This window comes from Passer montanus, unplaced genomic scaffold (assembly GCF_014805655.1).
Source record: "Passer montanus isolate IOZ18808 unplaced genomic scaffold, ASM1480565v1 scaffold16, whole genome shotgun sequence".
Taxonomy (NCBI): domain Eukaryota; kingdom Metazoa; phylum Chordata; class Aves; order Passeriformes; family Passeridae; genus Passer; species Passer montanus.
The window spans coordinates 5,438,035-5,460,775 of NW_024363160.1; the positions used below are offsets into that span (position 1 = coordinate 5,438,035).

The 22,741-nt window shown below is 38.6% G+C and overlaps 1 protein-coding gene and 1 long non-coding RNA gene across 5 annotated transcripts in view; one reads left to right on the forward strand and one right to left on the reverse strand.

Moving 5' to 3' along the window:
• The window catches only part of SULF1 (sulfatase 1), a 179,298-nt gene extending 158,171 nt beyond the window's left edge, over positions 1-21,127 (reverse strand). Inside the window, exons 1-2 of one of the 3 annotated variants that reach the window (XM_039702867.1) lie at positions 20,993-21,127; positions 19,567-19,651 (exon numbers count right to left, since the gene is read on the reverse strand). The gene's annotated coding sequence lies outside the window, so the exon portion shown is untranslated. Of the gene's footprint in view, positions 1-19,566; positions 19,707-20,992 lie in introns of all 3 variants that reach the window. The other 2 variants (XM_039702869.1, XM_039702873.1) reach the window with 2 other exon arrangements.
• A 40-nt stretch (positions 21,128-21,167) lies between these two features.
• Positions 21,168-22,445, forward strand: LOC120499261. Of its 2 annotated transcripts, none has more exons than XR_005626837.1 (3): positions 21,168-21,304; positions 21,388-21,445; positions 22,121-22,445. It is a non-coding gene; the product is annotated as an uncharacterized LOC120499261 (long non-coding RNA). The 2 variants fall into 2 exon arrangements; XR_005626836.1 differs by having other exon boundaries at positions 22,124-22,445.
• Positions 22,446-22,741: the final 296 nt, after the last annotated feature.

Genomic DNA, 22,741 nt, shown 5'->3' on the forward strand with positions numbered 1-22,741 from the left:
TAACTTCTAGCATCTGTACTACAGATGGTTATTTCTGTAGATGTCTGAAATGGCTAACAGGGAAAAAGGGATTTTGGGAGGAAGATATTCTTTGGCTTTAGTAGGCTTGGTATATAAGAAGCAGGGGTTTAGGTTTAACAGAAATTCCTCCATTTTCAGTAGAGAGGTGCATGTGTGATGATGCATGACATGATGCAGCTGTTTCAAGAAAACCAGACTGCAATCATTAACTTGAATACCCCAGATAAGAACTTGTACAGGAGGCTATCTTTTCAAAATTGAACAGGTAAAACCTGACTGAGTTTTTGTTGTTCTGCACCCTGCCCAGTCAGGGCTCAGTCCCAGTCATGCTGGCTGTCCTGTGGTACGCAGATAATTTGCCTCATCATATCAGCTAGTTATTCCTGCAGAACACTTCTCCTGACCTTTTCAGAGACCAAACAAAAGTACGTCTTTAACTCTTACATAAAAAATAGATGGAAAACAAACAAGACCAGTGAAAGAAAACTATATCCAAGCTCATTTATCAGTACCATCTGTTTGACAGATATATGAAGACTGCAAAGATTTCTGTCTAAATAGAACATAGGAAGAAATGACATGAAATAAAATTTCACCTTGATGCAGTTCTGTTCTTGAAAGATTCATTTTGTGTATGTTTTATTTCTTGATATCTGTTAGGAAGAGTAGGTCCCGTCTTCCATGTGAGAGTTTGCACCATGAACAGCACTGTTTTCAGGACAATAACTCAGTATCAATAACTCAGAAACAGGAGGACACTCCAAGCAAAAACCTGTCAGTTAAACTTTAGACTCAATATAATAATTTTAAAAATGAAAATAAAAAACTATTGGGAATAAACCAAGGTTCTTCAAAAATTTGATTTATGTTGATTTCTGCAGTCAGTTCTATGAGGACTTGTGCCTACTTGCCAAAAAATACAACAAGGTTTTCTTATTAGCACAAGTTTTCTTACTGAAGTCAGCTGAGGTTCTTTGACATCAAGATGAGGGAGCAGTGAAAAGGCCTGCTCTGAAGAACAAATATATTTATGGACCCTTTTCAGCTGCCTAGAATCTGATCTGAATCAAAACATGGATGTAGCCAGGAGCAATTTGGGAGCTACAGGCAAAGCAAACCTCTGATTTGCTTTGATTTGAAGAAAAATCTTTTAATTGCATGTTAAATGTTTCTTAAAAGTTTGCAAGAGCTGGCAAGGAAAGCTTTCAGAAGTTGAGAAGTATCAAAAGTAAAATTTTCTAAGTAAAGTCCTGCTGATTTGAAGAAAAATCTTTTAATTGCATGTTAAATGTTTCTTAAAAGTTTGCAAGAGCTGGCAAGGAAAGCTTTCAGAAGTTGAGAAGTATCAAAAGTAAAATTTTCTAAGTAAAGTCAAATAGAAAAGGTAAAATCAGCTCTTTTTTTCCATTCCTCTCTTTTCATTCAATGCACGGGATTGGCAGAGTTCAAACAATGAGCAGCTACACAATGTTTGTGCCCAGAGGCCTTATTTACTATACACAATTCATATCCTGCTCTGAAGACGGAGTTATTAAATTCCCCATGAACATTTTCATGGCTCCACTCACAATATTGTATCTAAGGGTTTTGTGAACACAATGAATTTATTTTTACAGCATGTTTCTGAGGACGTGGACACATTGTAACAGGAAAGTGTTATCATCCTTTCATTAGGGAGGAACTTTAGGTCAAAAGGCCAAAAAGGATTTTGGCCATATAATTTAAAGAAGCAAGACCTGATATTTTTAAGAGGCCTTCATATTAAGAAGAGCTTTATCTCTTTGAAGAATGAGTTACTTTGTTTACTGCATCTCCAAGAGGGAGTACTTTTTTCTCATAAATCTGCCCACATCTTTCCAGAAAGGCATGCCAAAGATAAGTGACCATCTGAAAATTCTTTTCTTCATTGAATGGTCACAAATCTTAGAGCAACCCAAAATTTAAAAACAAGGTTCATTTCCCTTTCTTGCCATTCTTTCTTGCTCTTAGCAAACTGAGAAGCCCCACAAACAGCACTGCTTTTGCTAAATAATTTTGATTATATCTCAGGAAAAGTGTAACCTCTCTGTATAGTGCAGATGATGTCCTGTGGGATAACAGTAGAATCAAGACCATCTGGATGCCTTTACACTTCGGCAACTATCTTACAAGCTCCTGCATAGTGAAAGAAGAGAAGGAAGTTGCCTCCAAAAGGAAATTCTGAGCACCTCAGTGGGGTGGAAGGCTAGTGTCACTCAGTGTGACTTCCCTTGGATTCCCCTAGGAGCCCACTGAATTGGTGGAGGATGGGCTTGTGTACTCAAAGTGCCAGTTGGTGGTACTTCAGAAAAAGAAATTTTGCCGGCAAATTGCCTTCTGGCATCATTCTCAGCTTAGCTTTACAATGTTATAGTCTTCCAAGCTGGTATTTAAAATAGAAAATACTTCGGGAATTTAATTCCCTTCTGTTTTCCTATCAAAACCTGTGCTGGATGTCCCCAAAGCTGGAAGGCTTAGTGCCATCACAGTAAGTACCAATACTTGTGGTGTGGAAAATTGCTTGCTGCTATGGGATCTGCACCAGCCAGAGCATTTCCAGCATGAGCAGCTCTGATGTGGTGTGCAACAGCTGTGTCCTGCCTGCAGACAAGTGGGACTCAGAAGCACTGTGATTTTTTCTTATTCCCCAGAGAATTGTGTGATGAAGTGTGCACAGATCTCTCTCTATTCCCCCATCTTATCTAACCTGCATCCTACACAGGCCCAGTCACCTTAGGTCCAAATCTCCTGCCCATCCCAATTCCTCTTGCAGTATTATTTTCCAACCAATTTATTTCCCTCTTTAATTCCTATTGCTATATCTTTCTAGTATTCCCATTGCTGCTTAGCTGTACAAGCTTTTTTTTTTTCTTTCATTCAAATACGACACCTTCTTTTTCCATGTTGCTGAGTCCTGGCAGGAAATCCTTACAGACATGGTTAAATGGATTTGATAGCCTAAACAGTCCCAGTCTATTTCAATTACATACCCAACTCAAGTGCAAAAATATTCTTTGGAAACAGAGTTACCAAAAGCTTAAAAAGTTGCAACTGGGAGTTTTCAAATGATATTTTAAAAAGGCATTAAAATTGGACGAAGTTGGGCAATGGAATAGCAGAATCCTCTTTTGACCCAAGGCTGGCCTGAGTCACTTCACTTTATGTCAGAAACTTGCATTGTTTTGTACTATACAGGATGGGTTCCATCCATATGGGCAACTGAGGAGTGTTTACCTCCGAATACCCTGTATGAAAACTTTTAGCTGAAGAACATCTCTAATATTTGATGGCTGAGGCATTCTTTGAGAATATGGGTCATACATGTTTTAACCCTCTGGAGGAGCAGAAAATTGATTTCAGCTTTCCAGTTTTGGAAGAAGGACCTGGTAGGCTGTCGGGAAAAAAAAGTCAAGTTACCAACCTTGTTTAACGTGCTTAAAACCCTCTTCATTGGCTTTTTCCAATTAAATGCTAGTTAGGAAAAAACTTTTTTTGGGGTTACCTGCAGTCCGAATCCCAAAGGTGTTTTATATCCTTTTTTGTCTCTTCAAGGACAATTTGGATGTGGGGGGCACCTATGACTTCCCACAGCAGGTGGCATCTAGATGCACACTTGGTTCATATGGGATGAAAAAGCCTTTGACAACAATTGCAATGAACCTGATTTGGAAAATGGATTATTGAAAATCTTAAGAAAGAATGAGTGGAGAAAGTTTTATTAAAAGCAAATATTTTGGGCACAAAATAATTTGTTGAAAACCTATTTTCCATGGGAAAACAGAATCAATGGAAAGTGTTTGACCAATCCTAATAACTACCCCAGTAAAACATGCCTTTACATTGAATTTGAGTTTTCCTGCCTTAAAAACAGATGTGCCACTTTTCTTTCTGTCTGATATTTAAAATCTTTTTATCACATTGCCTGAATGTAAAGAAGAAAAATCAAATAATACCACTATCTTTCCTTTGGGAGAAAAATGCTAAGGAATTTTTCATTTTTAGCTCTCTTTTACTATAGATGGCAACACATGGATTTAAAAGTCAAGGTCACATTTAGCTAGTTGTCATGGTGAACGAAAACACATGGGAAATTGGGCATATAGCATTTGACTTTCTGGGAGAAGTAACATACAAGAAACCCTGTCACGAAGAGTCTGTGTTTAGCCAACCCCTGGTACCTTTAACAGTCATCTTTTTGGCACTCATGTTTAAACACAGTCATGAACCTTTTCCTTTCCTCATCTGTAAATCAATACCACCAATGTGTCCCTTAAGAAAATCATTAACAAATTTTATAAATGCCTGTCCAGTCAATAGAAAGATTTCCATTTCAATTGCCCATGGAAAGAAACAAAACTTTTTGCAAAATATTCAGAACAAGTTCTGGTTGTGCATTGCAGCTGTTTTCAAGATACATATTTAATGAGACATAACTGACTCAGTGCTAAATGGTTTTTTGGGGAAAAATAATAATAATTTATGTATCTGAGAGTTCATAATGATGGTTTTCTCCAAAGAAGAAGCTGAAATTAGCTAAAAGAAAAATAAAGAAAATGCAATTTCCAGACAAATCTTTTTTCAAGTACTTTGAAAGGATACCTGAGAAAAGCTTTCTTAGCAAAGCATCTGAACTACTGCAGATTAGGTTCCCCTAGAGGAACTCTTCTGATAACTGCCTGCTCTAGGTATTAAATTAAAAAGCTGGCCTGGAGAGCACAGGGGCAGCATTATGAGGAAGGGGCAGTGATAGGCATCAGCTGAGGAAAGACCAATATATAGTTGCTGTTGAGTATTCTCTAGAGGCTAAAAACCATTTGAAGGCATCGTAAATTGGAAAAGCGAGACAGTTTGAATTTTCACTGGTGAAGTCGAGAAAAAGAACACTTGCTGAAAAAAAGACAGCAGAGTGCAATTTTTACAGAGCAGTACAGCCGTGCACAGTAAAATCCTTTTCCTTGAGTGACCATGGCAGGCTTGAAAGATGGTCCCGTGAGAACCTCACGAAGTTTAACAGGGTCAAGTGCAAGGTGCTGCTTATGAGTTGGGCACTCCCCAACACAAATGCAGGGAGGATGGAGAATCAATTGAGTACAGTCCAAAGGAGAAAGGATAGAGTATCCATAGCTTCCCGGCTTCCCTGGGTAACCTCTTCCAGTCCTTTACCACCCTCACAGGAAGGATTTTCTTCCTAATATCCAATCTAAACCTGCCCTCTTCAGCTGAAAGCCATTCCATCTTGTACTATTGCTACATGCCCTTATGAAAAGTCAATCTCTAGTCTACTTGTAGGATCCCTTTAGGTACAGGAAGGTGCTCTAAGGTCTCTCTGGCTTTCTAGGGTATAAGGTTGTTCAGTCTGAAGTCTTTCTTCAGACTGAACAACCCCATCTCTCTCAGCCTGTCAATTCTCTCATTTTGCCCCCTGCCCTCAGGGACAAAGTTCCAGCTCTGTGGTAACAGGTCCTTCCAACTTACTTTGCAGTTTGGTTTGTCCCCTGCTTCATAAAAAACTATTCAAGAGATAATCTAGCACTATTCTCCATCTCTCTCAGCCTGTCAATTCTCTCATTTTGCCCCCTGCCCTCAGGGACAAAGTTCCAGCTCTGTGGTAACAGGTCCTTCCAACTTACTTTGCAGTTTGGTTTGTCCCCTGCTTCATAAAAAACTATTCAAGAGATAATCTAGCACTATATTCATGCAGGATCATGGCAGGGATAAAGGGACCCTGATTACTAAGAGTACTTCCTAAAACAATAGAACTCAATATTTCTTGGTGGAGTAAATCAAGGAATGAAGAGAAAGAGTGGAATGCAAAAACAAACACCAAGCTGCAATTTATAATGAGACTGATGGAGAAAATACTATTTTCTAATGCAGGCTTACAGTTCTGTATCTAGTTCAGTATTTTAATATAGGAGTGATGCACCCCACATTTTTCCTCATTGCAAGGAGTGCCACAGCTGACCCATTGTTGTGCAAGAGATATAACAAAGCTGGTGTTCATGTGAATTCCCTAAGCATGCAGAAAGAGCAAAGAATGAGAAGATATAAATGATAACATCTAGTGACCCAGAGCACCCTAAAGAGGCAAAAGAAAAATAAGAAAAGAATGAGAACAAGGATTTCTAACAGCAGTGGCAAATTCCTTATTAATGTGTGCAGACAGCTTCACGTGTAGTAGTGACTCTGGAGCAGTGCTTTCTGACAGCTTGTGCCAGAGCCATTTTGTAATGTTAAAAGGCTAATTAGTCAAGAGAAGGGAGAAGGGAGCCAAGTTGACTATTGTAATAATTCCAATTAGTCTTGTAATACTTTCTATCATGTACTGTTCATGAACAACATAGAAAGAAATTTTGTCACATTGTCCTATGCTACATGATCACTCAGAAAGAAACTTATCAGATGTGTAAGCACAGAGCAGGGTCCTATGGCTGCTGCTGGAAACAACTAAAAATGCCTTTTGGTTTGGGCATACTGAATATAGCAAGGGTCAGTTTCATGATGTCTCTGACTAACACAGGTATAGGTACCATAGATAATTAGTTTTTTCTGTAGTACTGAAAGTGCAGAAAATCCTTTACACAAAGGCAAAAATAGCAGTTAATTTCTTCTAAATCCTTAAAGTCCTATCTCTTTCCATATTTTTAATATCTTTAAACAATGACAGAGCAGCGACAGAGAAATTACAACTCTGCCCATGTGGTGTTCAGGCAAGGGCCTAGATTCTCCAAGGACAATGTGCTTCAGGTGTTTAAGTGTGACAAGAGGACATAACCCTGATATTAATTGCACCTCCAAAGTGACTACTTCTTCCAGCAGCTGCAAAAGGAGATAGTTAAGCTTCATTAGCTAAATCCCAGCTCTACTTTGGATGCTAATAAAGGATGTGGTGTAGCTGTCAGACAGTAATTTTTCCTCCTTGGAATCAATACAGCATAAATTGCCTAAACGCTGAGGCTCTGGTCTGAGGGGAAAGTCTTCAGAGGTGAAGTGTGAGATCAGTGCAGAACTTTTCATCTTTCATCCCAGCAATATTATTTCTACCTGGTAACTTCAACCATGTAAATGATAGGCAGAGAAAGGCATTTCCATCAAGAGAAACAAAGATAACCATTAAGAGAAAAAAGCAAGAAATTTTTTGTTGAAAATGGAGATGTGATGAAGAGTTGGTGCATCAGACAAGAACCTGAAGATAACACAAGCAATGAATCAGAGAGCGTGGGTTAGGGAACACACCTCATGGAGGCACAAGGACTGTTGGGGATCAGGATGCAGATGCAGGAGTCGTTCTATTTGGATTAAATACACATGGGTAAAGAAATCAAAACATGTAACTTTATTGTTGCCAAAACTTTTTAATAAAAATATGCACTGAATGGGCATGTTTCTGGTCATGCTAGCGTGAAAATTAAATCCAATTACTGTTTCAATTAACAACTTGCAAATGCAAAGTATTTCAGACAAAATCTGCACAAAACACCAACATTAGCATACATTAATGAAGACAGAACAAATGTGCATCATAGTTGTGTCTACTGTTGGATAAGGCAATCTTTTCAAAAGACTGAGTTTTGGCTACTGCAGACTTATAAAGCTAAGGCATATGTTAAAAGGCATTCTGAAATCAAGTTAGAGTAGAATCTTGAAAAGCAATCTTTCTGAAATAATTTAGTGTCAAAGTAGGTAAGCAATAAAACATAAGTGTTCACTACGAGGCTGTGACAAAAGGGCTAATACAATCCATGTATGTAGGAAAAATGGGTGACATCTTCATTTTTCTCTATAGCAAAGATGAATTCATTAGAAAGGAAGATATATTAGAAAAAAATTGAACTTTTAAAAGCAGAGTCACAGACTTATTCAAAAGCCATAAAAAATACCCTATTGGGAGAGACTTAAATGCTTCAACAGATTTAGTCCATTAAAAATAAAACTGAGTACAGTAGAGTAATAAGAAGAAAATAGAGGGCCCTTCAGCAGTCAAGAAGGTATCATAAAGGTTAAATGAGAAAGCTGGACATATTTATATAAGAAATTATGCACTTTGGCTTTTCACACAAAGGGAGTGATCAGCCTTTGAAACAACAAAAATGTTGAAACTTTTGCTGTTTGAAATCCTCATGTTTTTCAGAGGGATATGATTTTCCCCTCTTTGTGTGTGTGTGTGTGTGTTAGGGACTAAGTTTAGAGCAAAGAAAAGAGAAATGCCATTTTCACAGGCTGAAACTGTATGCTTAGTCAAAACTGAAAAACTATGGAAAGCAGCACTTCAATTTTAGATGTTTTCTCTATTTTTAACACTTAATGAAGGTAGATTTGACCCAAAGCTATAAGGCTTCTGTCAAGCTGAATTGCATCTTTTGTTTCATGTACTGCTTTACCAACATGTTTTGTCTAGCTCTATTCAGCTCAGAGGTAATACTGTGAGATTTAGTGTCTTTGATTTACAGGTCTGATGAGACAATAAAATGATCTCACCAAATTTAAAGTCTATAAATCTATCAATTTATTCTTATTAACAAAGGAACTTTGTGAGCTGATGTTTATCTACTGAGGTTTAATAACTTTTTCTTTTCCTAATAATCAATGAATACATTTTCTCATATATTGCACTTCATTAAAAAACCATTCTCTTTATCTGCTTATCTGAATTGCTGGAAAAGCACATCCATTCATGCATAAACTATTCAATGAATTTGAAAATAAAGTTTATGTTTAAATTAGAATCCCACAGTCTGATTCTGATGATTCCCTGTCTTCCCCATAAGTGATATGAATTGTAATACTGGGTAGTGTGGACTAGTCTTTTAATGACACCACATCCTTTGCAGCAAAAATAGTTTGAGAGAAGTGTCATCAGACTTGTGGGCACCCTGGCAGCCAATACTGATGCTTCTCATGAAAGATTTTCTTACAAACCTGAAAAGCAACAGGAAGAATTTGAAAGCTGGGAAATTCAACTCTAAATACTTGGCAAAGTTCTCTTTTTATACTTAGGTTCTGCTCTTCAAGATACCCCTCTGTGAGACAATGCAGGCGTCAGACTCCACTGTCTGTTATTGGAAAACAGGGTTGCCTAATCTGTACAGGCATAGCAGAGTTGAGGAGTTTCTATGGAGATGGGAATTGGTGAGGAAGTGCATTTTGTCCTGATTCATCCTGTCTTCCTGATTTTATAAGGGGCCATTATAGCCATTTATCTCTCTCCGAAAAACATGATGAAGCTTTTGGATGCAACAGTAAAAGCAAGGTTTAAGTTTCACCTCAAATGAGGATGGCTGGTTTATTTTCACCAGGTCCAGCATTTCAAAATATAGTTCACAACAAGATTTGGTTCTCAGACCTGGTAGTGTCTGCTAAATATATATAAGCTTGCAGGTTGGTTTTGACACTTAGTAAGAGGTAATAGAAAATAAGATGCATTTTCAAGTTGTAGTAATCTCATTAATACTAACCATGCTATCAAACAATTTTACCCTACTCAAACTCCCTGCAGAGCAAGCCTGTTGAACACAACTTATTTTTGATAAGTATGTGTAGATGCCAAAAATGTCTGAGTTACTAACTAGGGCACACAAGCACGCAAATTAGATGGTCTTTGCATCTGTTTACCTGAGGGATGGCTGGAAAGTTTGAGTCAGATTTCTCCAGTTTCAAAATATGTAGGATTACTCGAACTCTTGTTTCCCTGTCTCCTCTGCCTCTTCCAGGGAAGTTTTTTTTAGGAACTGAAATTTACAACTGGAAAAGGAAATTGTTTGCAGGAAGAGAGATCTACAAAGCTGGATTTTTCTTTTGAAAGCCATTTGTTTGGCTGCTGTTCCTGTGCATGGGTTTGAGGCTGTTCCCTTATCTACACATGTATCTTTTGAGAGACTGAAGAACTGGGGAGAGGAGTTAAAACATACCTTGATGGAGTCATCAAAGAGAAATATATGTCTGGCTTCAATTTAGCTCAGTTCAGGGACATAATATATGTGGTGGACATAATATATGTGGTGGGTGACACTCATTTTCAAGGGCTTGTGAAGAAATATGTTTCCCAATTTGTATTCTTATGTAAAAGTTTTTCCTTTTGAATCTGTAAAGACCAGATGTTTTTTCAGGCTTTGTAAGACAAGCTGAAGAGGCTGAAGGGAGCCCTTTGCCTTCCTCCCCCACGCTCTCCCTCAGCAGCAGTGGGATGTGGAGCTGATCCTGTGCTCCTCCTGGAGAACTCCAGTGCTGCCCCGCACCCCATGGGCTCCGTTATTGCCCTCCCGGCTCCGCGAGCACGCTCGGTACGCTTTTGAATCTCAGCCTGATTTATTTAATAAAATAGGCTTTCTAGGAGAAAAATGGGAAAGTCCCAGTGGGAAGGAGGGAGGTGAAGGGAGGAAACCCACAGAATTGCAAATTCTGGTCCACCTCTCTGAAAACTCACACCGGAGCTCAGGGAAGGTAAAGGGCCACCACAAAAAACAAGTTCCTCAAAAACTGGAAGGAGCAAAGGTTAAGAATTTCCATAAAGCCACGTAAATCTTGAGGACAGCAATACATATGTGTATATATAGATACATATCTCACCATGACAGATAACCTGATCACAGTGGTTTTTTCTGAGTTTATTCTTAACATGCCCATCCCTTTTGTTTTCAAACTTTTGCAGTATGGTTTCATTTCCAACAGAAGCAGGATTGTAAAATAAATTAGGATACTACAAAATAATCTGTATATATTTCAAGGAATAGAATTTCATAGTTTACTTCAGTGAGCAGAAAAAATAAAATTGTGGAACATTCAACTGACATTAATAGCAACTAATGCTTCATTACTGTTTCCAGTAAAACAGATACTTTTTTAAGATAAAGGAATTATTATACACTGAGGCATTTTCAAAAGCAGAGAGGAAACAAAGGTTATGACCAGTGATCTTGTTACTAGTTCACAGATTTAGAAGATACTATTTGCAGCATAATATTCCGCATGTTTTTAACAAGTGTAATAAAGAACTTATTATATACTTATTGAAGCATTTTTCTTTGGTTTTACTTACTTCAGATTTTTACAATTACACAATCTTACAAAAAGCTTTTCTAAATTAGATTGCTACCTTCCCCTTCCTTTTAATAAATCAAAGATATTTCAACTGTGGTAGACATACAGTGGCTTTTTTGCCAGATCCCCTCTCTCTTTTCTTCCCCTCTCTTCACAAGCCAATTCCTCAGCTTGGTTGCCAGGACAGTTCAGGAGCCATGTTCTCCTTGGGCAATGTGCATTACCTCAGAATTTTGTGGTAATACACATTTTAGAGACTAAAAGATGCCAGGTAAGCAAGCAGTAATTTTTTGTTTGTTTGTTTGCTTCTTGGAAACAGGGATAGCAGGCTTAAACTCATTTTGTGGTTATACACATTTTAGAGACTAAAAGATGCTAGGTAAGCCACCACTAATTTTTTGTTTGTTTGTTTGTTTGTTTGCTTCTTGGAAACAGGGATAGCAGGCTTAAACTCATCAAAAGCTATACAAATATCAACAGCTCAGCAGGATAAGAAAAGGTATGCAGGAAAATCTGTCCTCTAGTAGATACAGACTACAGCATTTTAGTCTTTTCCAACACAGATATTTCCAGTAATATCACAGGGCCTTTAAAGACAACAAGGTGGCACTGTGGTGTTCAAACACTGCACTTGCAACCTGCACACCTCACATTCACAGAAGCTCTCGTTTCCTACAGCTGTGGGGCAGCACAGTCCCCAGTCAGGGGCAGAAGATGGGGGCAGAAGGTAAGGGAGGAGAAATCCAGAACAGAGCAAAGGATGGGTATTGCAGATGAACTGTGTGATGGTGCCCAGTAATCTTGATATCAGATAATCCCATACCATTTTACAATCACTTTATTTACGATAATAGGTTTCATCATACAGTTGCATACGCATTGCTATCTTCTAGTTTTCACATGAAATTATGAAACAGAAAAGAAGTCTAATATTGGATCTTGATGCAGCAGCAAAAACATATGTCAGTAATCCAAACTTATAATCAAGTTGAAGGAAATAGGAGGCGTAAAATTAATTGTTACTTCCTACAATTTCTTCAGGATGTGATAGCAAAAAAGCCAAAGCAATAACAATTCTTCTACTCTACCTACAGGAACCATCAATGGAAAAAAATTAACCCAGTCCATGCTCCAGTCTGATTAAAGACGTATGACATGTGAAAACATAGTTCAAATAAGGCAAACTCTGATATGCATGACTGAGAGCAGTAAAACTGACAATCTCAACTATACATGTAAATATTTGTAACAAGAGCTAAAAGTCATCAGGTTCTTCATTTCTGATAAGGTGTCAGTTTTAGAAGACAGAGTAGCTTATCCTTTTGTGATGAGCAAACTCTTGAGGCAGCTGCTGTCTTTTATGCCTTATTGATTTCTGCCAGACTAAAGAAGCATTTGTAATAACAGCAAACACCAGCAAGAAGAGTAGGTAAAAGGAGGAACTATAGCTCTGGATGGGACAAGGGTTTGTTTCTGAGTCTCAGTGAGGTATTTCTGCTACCTGTGAGCAAGAGGAATGCCTTCTGGGCTTTGCTCCCAAGAAGATATCAGGGGAAACCTAGCTAGGGAAATGCACAACACAGCAATTTCCCAGAGCTATGCCATGGCATTCCAGCTCCTTTTGTATTGTCTCTTTCTTCTGTCCCTTCTTTCTCAGCTAGATATTTTAACAGCTTCTCCATCCATCTATCTTTTCTTATTTCTCCTTGTTTTTCTGTGTCCTCACCCTCCCTCACCTTTCAATTGGTATATTCTTCTCACAATCTTTCATTCCTTCACTGTCCCTCCAAACACCATCTTTACATTCCCTTCACTTTGCCATTAAACCTCTACTCTGATACATGTCTTGTCTGTGTAGCTGGCAAGCTCTTCAGGAGAAAACCACTGGGTCTTCTGAGACTGTGTTGCCATGAAAGGTAACAGTAGACCTGTGATCAGTGAGGTTTTGACCCAGAGGAGGTCACACAACTGAGCTTTGGGATCACAACCTGATCTGGGGTTTATGCTGACTCTGCCAGCGGTGAGAAAACAGGCTGTGGTTGATTTGGTACCACAATGGATGGCTGGGGAAAGCATTATTTCATAAAGCATCAGCATTTTGGCTCCTGTGGCTCTGGTGCTTTTGATCCAGTAGTGGGAACCCTGAAGCAGGATTTGTTGTGTTCTTGAATGACAGCCCAAAACTGTGGGGCACCTAGCAAGATGAAGTTTAAGCTCAGCTTGCTCCTTAGGCACTTTTGGAAGAAGCATTATTTTATTACTAATGGTAATAGTAGTAATAATATTAATAATTACTCTGTTCTTTAAGCCAACAGCCATTCAGCTGGTGCCTAAGTTGTTGAAAATAACCTGGAAACCTAATCAGCTCAAATCACTCTCTCTGCTTCCTGGAGGGGAAAACTTTTACCTCCAGCATGTTGCTAGAGAGGGTGAAGAAGTTTCTATGCCTGAACTGCTTTTATATACCAAGCCCTCTTAAAGACAGCAGGGCCACTCTCTTACATGGAAATCAGCCAGGCCATGTATTTGTCCCAACATGCTTGGAAATTGCCAGAAAAATAAAGGTGGAAGGTTGCTCCCTGTGTCTGGAGCTGCTTGACTACACTTAAATCTGTTGATCAAAATTTCACCATCATTTCCCTGCAATAAATACCTGAAGCCTATAAAATCTACAAACATTGCAAAACAGGAAAAAAATTGAATGAAGAGCCCTGCAAGATTAGCTGGAGTGATGCTGTGCTTGGAAAAGAAGCTCCTGACTAGGTGGCAGAGCACCCTGTGGTTTCAGTCTGCTGGGATTCAATACTTGTTTAGACACAGAGCTTACTGCTTTCAGCACATCTCCTTTCCTCTAGACTCCCATAGCTCTGCCCAGGGTCACCCAGCAGAGCCGTACCATCTGTGCCCTGTGAGGTCTGCAGTGTGTCTGTGACTGCCAAGCACATGGTCCTAGCAATCTGCAGCTGGCCTGTGATAAGCAATGATATTAGCCAAGAGACCTTGACAAGGGGACAGTGTCTCCTTTTTCCATTCAGACAATAGTTCTGCATGGGGGGACAAAAAATAAGGCAACCAAAAAAGAAAATAAAAAAAATTAAAAATTCTGGAAACAAAAAGGAGTCTCCAAGTCTAATCTGCTGTAGTGTCAAAGAGATCACATGTTGTTGAAGGCAAATGAACTTAACTGTGCTCAGCACATAAAAATCAGACCTTTCCTATAACTGAGATATGAGTTGCTCAACCACAAACCCCAGAATCTGTGACAGTGCAAGCACAGTCAGTTTTTATATGTCTGAGTCCTTGGACAGCTGGATCTTGGCTGGGCTGCACTGTGGTTAAAATTAATTGCAGTCCCTTGTCACATTACCTTTGCTGAGGGTTAAAACCCTCCTCTGAGGCTGAAACAGATGCCCTGAGAGAACCAGCTGTGGCATAGCTCAGAGCCACAACAAATTCTAACTAACCATGAGCTTTTTCTAGCATATACCTGCATCTGGACTGTGGTACAAAGTACAATGGGATTTAATAACTGCCATTAAATTGGCAGACAGCCCTGCTCCTAGAGAGGGTCCATATATTTAAGAACTATGCAAATTATGCAGCATGCATGTGACCAAATTCTTTGTAGAGGAAAATCCCTGGGACTGTGTTAAATTAAATAGGATTATGGCTTTCACTAATCTGTATCCAGTGTGACCATACAAGGGTATTAGTTTGATAATATTTAAGGACTTAGCTCGACAGCAGCAGCAGCAATCGGCTGTCTAAGCCCAGTGACTGTGTTGTCAGTGAAAATCTCAGCTACTGAAGAGATTGTTATTTACATTGCCCGAATTAAACATGTGACACTCACCAGCTGGCAAATTAAGCACAACAAAGTTATGCATAGGTCAAGCCATTTTTTCTTTTTGGAATAAGTAGAAAGAGCAAATGGTGTGATGTGCCTCCTGTGAGCAGTACTGCTGAGCCCTGCTCTTCTGAAGCTGTGGGCAGTGCTCCCATCAGCCCAGTGGGAGTGGAGACAAACCAGTGGGATGCTACCAAAAACCTCATCCTTTCACCCCAAGTCTTTTCCCTGACTGGCACAGATGGATTTTTAGATTATTTAGCAATACAGCTTGGTTTCCAACCTGGAAGCTGTCCTGTCAACCTGGTGTTTGTTTAACAGGAGTTACAATGCACGTCTGTCTCCAGTCACTGAAATCAGAGGTAATTGTGGTATACCCTGACAAACACTGTCATTGTAATGGCTCTCTCAAAAAAAGACAAACAGATAACTCTCTTCAAGCCTATTTCTGCACAAACACTCATACATGTGTATAAATTTGTATGCATACAGGCTCAACTGGGAATTATTAGGAGCCCTCTCAAACGTAAATCCAAGCAATGAAATTTGAAAAACAATCAGAGTAGGAAGAACTAAGCCACAGCTCTGTTTAAAAGCCATTGAAATTTTCCCACTGATTTCAGTGAAACAAAGATTTTCATTACCTGTATTTAAAGTAATATTATTCCACTAAATGGATGACATAATCAGATTATTTTTCTACCTTTTGCCATATTTTATTGTGCTAAAACTATAAAAATTCTAAAATTACACCTTCAATTATCTTGTATGCATTGAGGTTTTACAAAAAATAAAATAAAACTGATAATCTGCTTGTTTGAAATTACTCTTACCCCAAGAATGGGTTACATGAAAAGAACACCTTTTCCATTAGGATTGTGTTCTTAAGGTATTCAAATATGCATGTTTTTAACAGGAGAGAAAAACACTTAAAAAATTTCCATTACTTCTACAGCCAGCACAGCTAAAATAAAACAATATCTTTAGCATCTTCTCACATGTCTTTTGTTTTCACTCTACTTGAAGGTCACATTTTTAAAAGAGACATCTATATAAATCCTACTCAGGATAACTCTGTGATTATAGTGAAGGCTGCAGAATGATCACTCATAAAAATACAGAGCATAAGATGTAGTGGGTTGATTCTTTACTCCCAGATAAGGCTTGCAGGAATACCAGGACAAAATATCCTTTGTTTTTAAATGGAACAGATACACAGCAAAGGTCAGGCTGGGACACAAGCATAGAAGAAGCCCAGAGCACCCTTCCACTCCCTCCAACTGGGTCCATCCTTTGCATAGCCCTATCAAGACACATCTAATCTGTCCCAGCAGAGTAAAATCCTGATGCAGCTGGCTATGTCATATCAACAGGAAAGACACAATGCCCAAAGTAGCCTTACTCATCTGGGCACCACAGGTGACTTCTTCAAGTTGAAAGTTCCCTGCAATGTAGGGTGCTGTTTGATCACCTCCCTTCTAACTGCACACACAGGTCACATATCAAATATAGCTATGATCCATCCAGTTACTCTGCCCATGCTTCGTAAGTTTACAGTGAACTCTCTATGATTAAAATCCAGTTTCTTCATTTTGTTATTTCATTCTTATGATGAGTTGATTGGCTTGCTCTGGGGTTGAGGGACCCAGATGAAATAGCTGGGAAATGTCTGAATGTACCCCAGCTAATTTTCCTTCTGGCTCAGTCAACCAGGTAGGATTTTAAGCCAAAGGGGTTAAAGAAATGCAAACGTGAGTTGGAGCCTTACCAAAGTTCCTTAGACAGTTTTTCCTAAAATCATCAGGAACGCTGCTTATGCTTCCTTAAGCTTCAGTATGCTTTCCAGATGGATGTTTTGGGATCCCAGCTCTATAAGCAAAACCATCCAGCTGCAATAAATGTGTGTCTGGACAGGTTCTTCATTGTACCCTGGAGCCACCTGAACTTATGGCAACTCCCAAGTATTCATGCAGCTATGCCAATGCTAGGGGCTCTTCTCCAGAAGTCACACAAGTTGTGTCTGCTCCTGCTTTATTTTTCGTGTTAAAACTCAGAGAAAAGTCTAGCCTAGATAGCACAGATTTAAGCTAGAAATATTATCACATTGACAACAACAATGTCAAATGGCTAAATGTTAAACTATATTTACTTAAAATAATACTCAACAAGCTATTTGGGAAACTCTTTAAAGTTCACATCACTACATTTTTTTAAACACAATGAGTTTAAACACAATTTTATAAAGGATCCTGACTTGAACCACAAAAGTGTTTATTTCTAAGTAAATTACTATACCATTGAAATGGCACAACAGTAATATCAGAGAGGGCAGTCTCCAGAGCTGGGTACTGTAGGTGTGGGAAAGGGTTTTGGGCAGGATCATCTCTCCTGGTGAGGAGGCATTCCTAGATCCTGGAAAGTCTTCATGTTGGAGTCACTTCAGTGGTGCCAAGGGTGACAGTGGATCTCAACACAGCCAAATACTGTGATCCAGAGACAGAATATTTTCTCGTGTCAATATTTATCAAATTCTCTGAATTAAGAGAAGAGAATTTGGGTAACTGCAATTGGTGTTGTGCATTGATGTTTATTCTCTAGTAATTGCTTTATCTGGGAAAAAAACAGCATTCATTTTGCTAAGACAAGTAGAAAATCCTCTGCTTCCATGCCTGAGAACCTAAACAAAAACAGAACAGCTTATTTACATTAGAAAAATATTACCTATTTATGCATTTGCTGCACTTTCTCTTACCTGAACAGGAACAGGGCAGAAGTTATGACTTATGCCCCTTTGTAATTGTTTTTGTACATCAAGCCTGTTGCCAAGAAACATCTGTGTGTTCTGGCTTAATGTTTCTATCTTTAGGAGATTTTCAAATACCAAGAGAGCAAACAAACAAAAAAAAAAGAGCTTGAAACATATCTGTGATCTCACATCCAATGTGTCAAAGCAAATCCTAAAGACATGGTAGTAGCTCATAACTAGTTTTGAGCAGGGAAAAAATTGACATTCAGTAGTATGCACATATACAGTTAAATGGCAAGAATAGCCTTTGCAGTGATTTCAGTCTGGGCCACATTGAATTCTCCTGGCAGTTTTTGGGCAGAGTCTGAGAGCTGGCACAGTACAGAGAAAGGCAGTTTGCAGGTGGTCATTGTTCAGAAAATAATGTAGTTGTGTAGATGTGGAATGCTCCATGCCAGGTTCTTCAATGCCAGAGAGCATTTGCTGGCACTTTTAAATTTACTAGAGTATAATAGTATATTATATATATATATATATATATATATATAATAAATAAGCCATGCGTTCTCTTTTTCATTGTCAAAAAAATAGGAAGAGGAAAATTAAAAACAACTGCCAATATATCAATCTATGCTGAGTTTTAAGGTGCAAGGGAAAAATAGGCTGCTAATCATATTGTTATAGACGCTGCTTAAAGGCCAAATTCATCCTTGTTCTAAATTCACTGACCTTTATTTCTATTTTAGATCAATAATTATTTTATATATATATATAAAATAAATAGGCCATGTGTTCTCTTTTTCATTGTCAAAAAAATAGGAAGAGGAAAATTAAAAACAACTGCCAATATATCAATCTATGCTGAGTTTTAAGGTGCAAGGGAAAAATAGGCTGCTAATCATATTGTTATAGACGCTGCTTAAAGGCCAAATTCATCCTTGTTCTAAATTCACTGACCTTTATTTCTATTTTAGATCAATAATAATAAAATATTGGCAAGCAACATAAAATAAGTTTCTCACAACCTCTGAGCAATGCTTTGTCATCCAAAAAGTTAGGCTAGAATTGAAGTGGTTTGATAAGAATGAATCTTTTTAAGATGAATGAATATGTCAAGGTCCACCTCCCACAGTGTAATATAGTTGTTTACTTCATTTGTAAAAAGGCTACCATAATTTTTCCTGGTGAAAATTAATTCTCAAGACATTAAAAAATCAATTACCTAGCACAAAGCTTTCTTCCTAATGATGTTACGTACAGAAAATTCAATCTGGATCTTGAAATTATGGTCAGGGCTTCTTCTAGATTTATGTGTGTACCACTTCAAGGTTTTGCAGGTAACCATTTGCTCAATCTCACTGAAAATGGTGGCACAGAAGAGAATCTGCTGCTGCAAGCACCACTTGGGTGTGAAAAAGAAAAAGGAGCCCACTTTTCAATCATCATATTCCTTCCCCACTGCCACATGTATCATGTTACCAGCTGTAACTCCCCAGAACAGTAATAACCTCTCTGTTAAAAAGTCATTTATAAATCACAATTTTTCTGATTCAAACAACATTTTTTTTTGCATAGGATTCTTATTCTAGCTATGAATTCCCAGCTGTCTGAAGACAGCTTTATACCCAAGTTGAATGCCATGTATTACTTATAGAAATTTGTTAAATATGCAAAAGACCAAAACTGACTAGCACTGATTTATGGGTACAATATTTCTCATGCAAAATTACACAAAGAAACCACAGAATGTCTTATGTTATTTAAACTTAATTCATGTGCAATGTGACTGGCTTTTGGATGTGTACATACAAAGCAATTCTTCACAGGAATTCCATCACAGTGTAAACTAAAAGCACTTCAGAAGTTGTCAATTACAAATCACTGTAAGTCATTTTACCTTAAGCATGAAGCTTGATTTCACTGAGCTGTCTCCCCTGGTAGGACCTCTCTAAACCACAGTGCTGGCCTCTCCCCTGGTGAAACTAAACAAAATACCCCATATTTCAGTGTGAACATGATTCAAGCAGTCATCTGGACCTAAGGACACAGTATCAAACCAACACAACAGGAAATGTGAAAAATTGTCAGAGATCATAGCAAACAGTGGTATTTGAGAAGCAATAAATTCTTCTTAGACAGTGTTTATAAACATACATTGTCAATCTGAATACTTCCACAGTGACTTAGCATTTACAGAACAGAGATATAAATACTAACTCATCTTTATGCCACAAAGCACATCTTTCACCTGCTGATTTACTAAGACAAGCCTCTTGGCACTTCTGAGCTCTCAAAAGACGAAACATTTAGAAGGATGTGGGATAATGATGAGTGATTAAACACAGAAGTAAAAGATGGGATTTTTAGATAAACTACTTAGGAATTTTGAAATTTAGGGGGGAAAAAGGACATGTTTAACTAAAAACAAAATCACTGCTTGAAACCCAAAACAATTATTAGAAACACATCACTCTAAATCTCTGTACCGGAAGATTGCAATAGCTCTACAAAAAAGTCAACTTAAATCCACCATAAAAGGAGTCTTAGTTGCGAGTAAGAGGAATAAAAATTCAGCACCATTACATTATAAAATTCTATTACAATAGTTAATTGCTCACATTTACAGTGATTTCATAATCTCCCATTATGGCAGCTGCAGGGAGGAGACAGAGCAGAGGGACATGTGAAGTCTTGGCACTGAAATCACAGAATGTATGTTAAAGGCTTATTAAGACTATTTAATCCCTTTTCCTGCTGATTATGGATTGTCCTCCATTGTACACTTCCTAGTGTTTTGTCTAACCTAGTTTTAAATATCTCAAGCAATGGGAATGTCTTCAGTTCCCTTAGGAGATTACTTCAAGGCTAATGGATTTCACTGGCAGAGATACCTTTTGATCTCCTGCCTACATTTGCCCTTACTTTATTCCTTTTGATTAAGAAAGTTTCCTTCCTTCTCTTTTTTTTTTTTTGTGTGATAGATACAAGATACCCGATGAATATTAGAAATTCTACTCCTTTCCCCATTTTTACAGTGATAGACATTTTTTGAGTGAGAGATCTAGACAATTTCCACCCAGATAAAGCCAGCAGCAAGCTGCCAGCAGTGCTAGCAGTCAATATAGTCATACTTCTTTGGCTGCTGCTGTGCCACTAGAAGTGGTTTCCATATGCAGCCCTCAGCCAGCTACTTGTCACCACCCTCTTCCTAGAGGTTATACACACCCTCCCACTCCTGATTTTCTGGCTGAACTATTGCTAGAATTGCGCTTAAAATGAGCCAACTTGCTTAAAGCCTGTTTAAACAGTGAATTATTGCTTACCCATCTCTTTCTGCCTGACATGGGCTAGACAATCCTCCCAGCTCCATCTCATCTAGCCCAGGGGAGAGACAGTAACCCCCAGCAAGGCAATGGTGACCTTTGATGCAGCAGAAAGGGAAATGCCAATGCAAGCATTCACAATTCCCCTCCCACTCCCGGTGTTCTGTGGAAACTGGGAATGACTAGTGATGAGACAATTAGAGATTGCAAGGAGACAGCTGCATTTTTTCCAGACTGAAGGTGCCTACCTGAGCTATGCACGAAAGTCACTGGCTAGTGTTGCATAAACAACTTGCTTCTTCACCTACCTTGGTAAGATTACTGTCAAAAAATTATTTTCTTTTGACAATAATTGCTTTCTTTTAAAAAAAATTTGCATGGTTTGTTCACTTCAGATGCTGACCGTAACTCTGAAAAGGAGGACACACACAGAGTTGGGTGGTGCAGTGCCAGGTACCATGGCTGTGCATGCTGTATGCTTCCAGGCTAGCTGGGGTGAGGATGGGAGACACAGACTCCAGCCAAAGAGAGGTCAGTCTGTCACTGGAAGTGTTGTGCTTCTGTAGAACACTCAAACTGTATGGAGTTATTTTCATATTTTATAAATACTCTAGATGCCATCACAAGACACCTCAGTGATAGAAATCACTAAGAATTGAGAAGCAGTGCATTTTTAATAAATATAACAACACACAGTCCCTCTCACTGAATAAGAATTTCTGCCTGCAAAGTATAGCCATTAAGAGAAATTTAAGCATTAAGGACTCTTTAATGCTTTGCAAATGGCTGAGGATGGGGTGATAAATGCATTTTTTCCCTGGCCTGTTCCAAATTATAATGTTTTGCCAACATAGCTATGTCAGTTGCCGGTGTGAAAAATTCACGTCCCCAGCAGATATTGCTATGTTTGCAGAACTCCTGGTGTGGACGTAACTTTGCCAGAAGGAGAGAGCTTATATTGGCTCAACTTACATCACTTAGGGAGGTGGTGTAACTATGCCAGAAAAACTCCTTCTGTCAGTTTGAACAGTATGTGCTGCAGGGTGCTCTGCCAGTGACAGCAATGGCAGAGCTGTGGGGTAGACAAGACTGGGATCGTTGTCACTCCATACATTCACTTTTAATTAGCAGATTAATCAACATGCCACATTTGAGAAAAGCATCTCATCAAAGACTGCTGCATTTATTGACATCCTCAGTCTGCCTGTCTGCTAATATATCAGAACTGCTACTTTGACGCCTGTCTTGAAACAAGAAACCATGTGCTACTCAAATGTGTATTCTTGGAAACCAGACAGCTTAAGTTATGACCTCCCTAGGTGTGTTGGCATCTTTTCTGCAGTCATATAATTTTATGTTTTCTTGTGTCCCTCCTTGGCATCTACTGGCCTCCAGAACTGAATTTTGGAGGTCAAGTCCATTCTAATCTCCTGACTCTGTCAAAGATATTGATTTATTCTGATCTAAGCTTAATTGAATTTTTTTAAATAAAAGAGAAAATAATTGTTGTATTAAATTCTCTTAAGTGTCTTTAATATGCCCTTGGTGTACTTTTCTCCAAAGTATCACATCACCTTCTTTCACATGACTCCGAATTCTACTCATGCCTGAAATGTACATAGACAGATACTGATTGCAGCAGTTGGTTTCAGTATCAGCTGGTTCCTTCCTCCAGCTAGAGCGTGCCTGGCGGCTCTTTCCGGTGCTGAGTGACCTCTGTGTTTATGTCTAATATCCTGTCTCCATTTA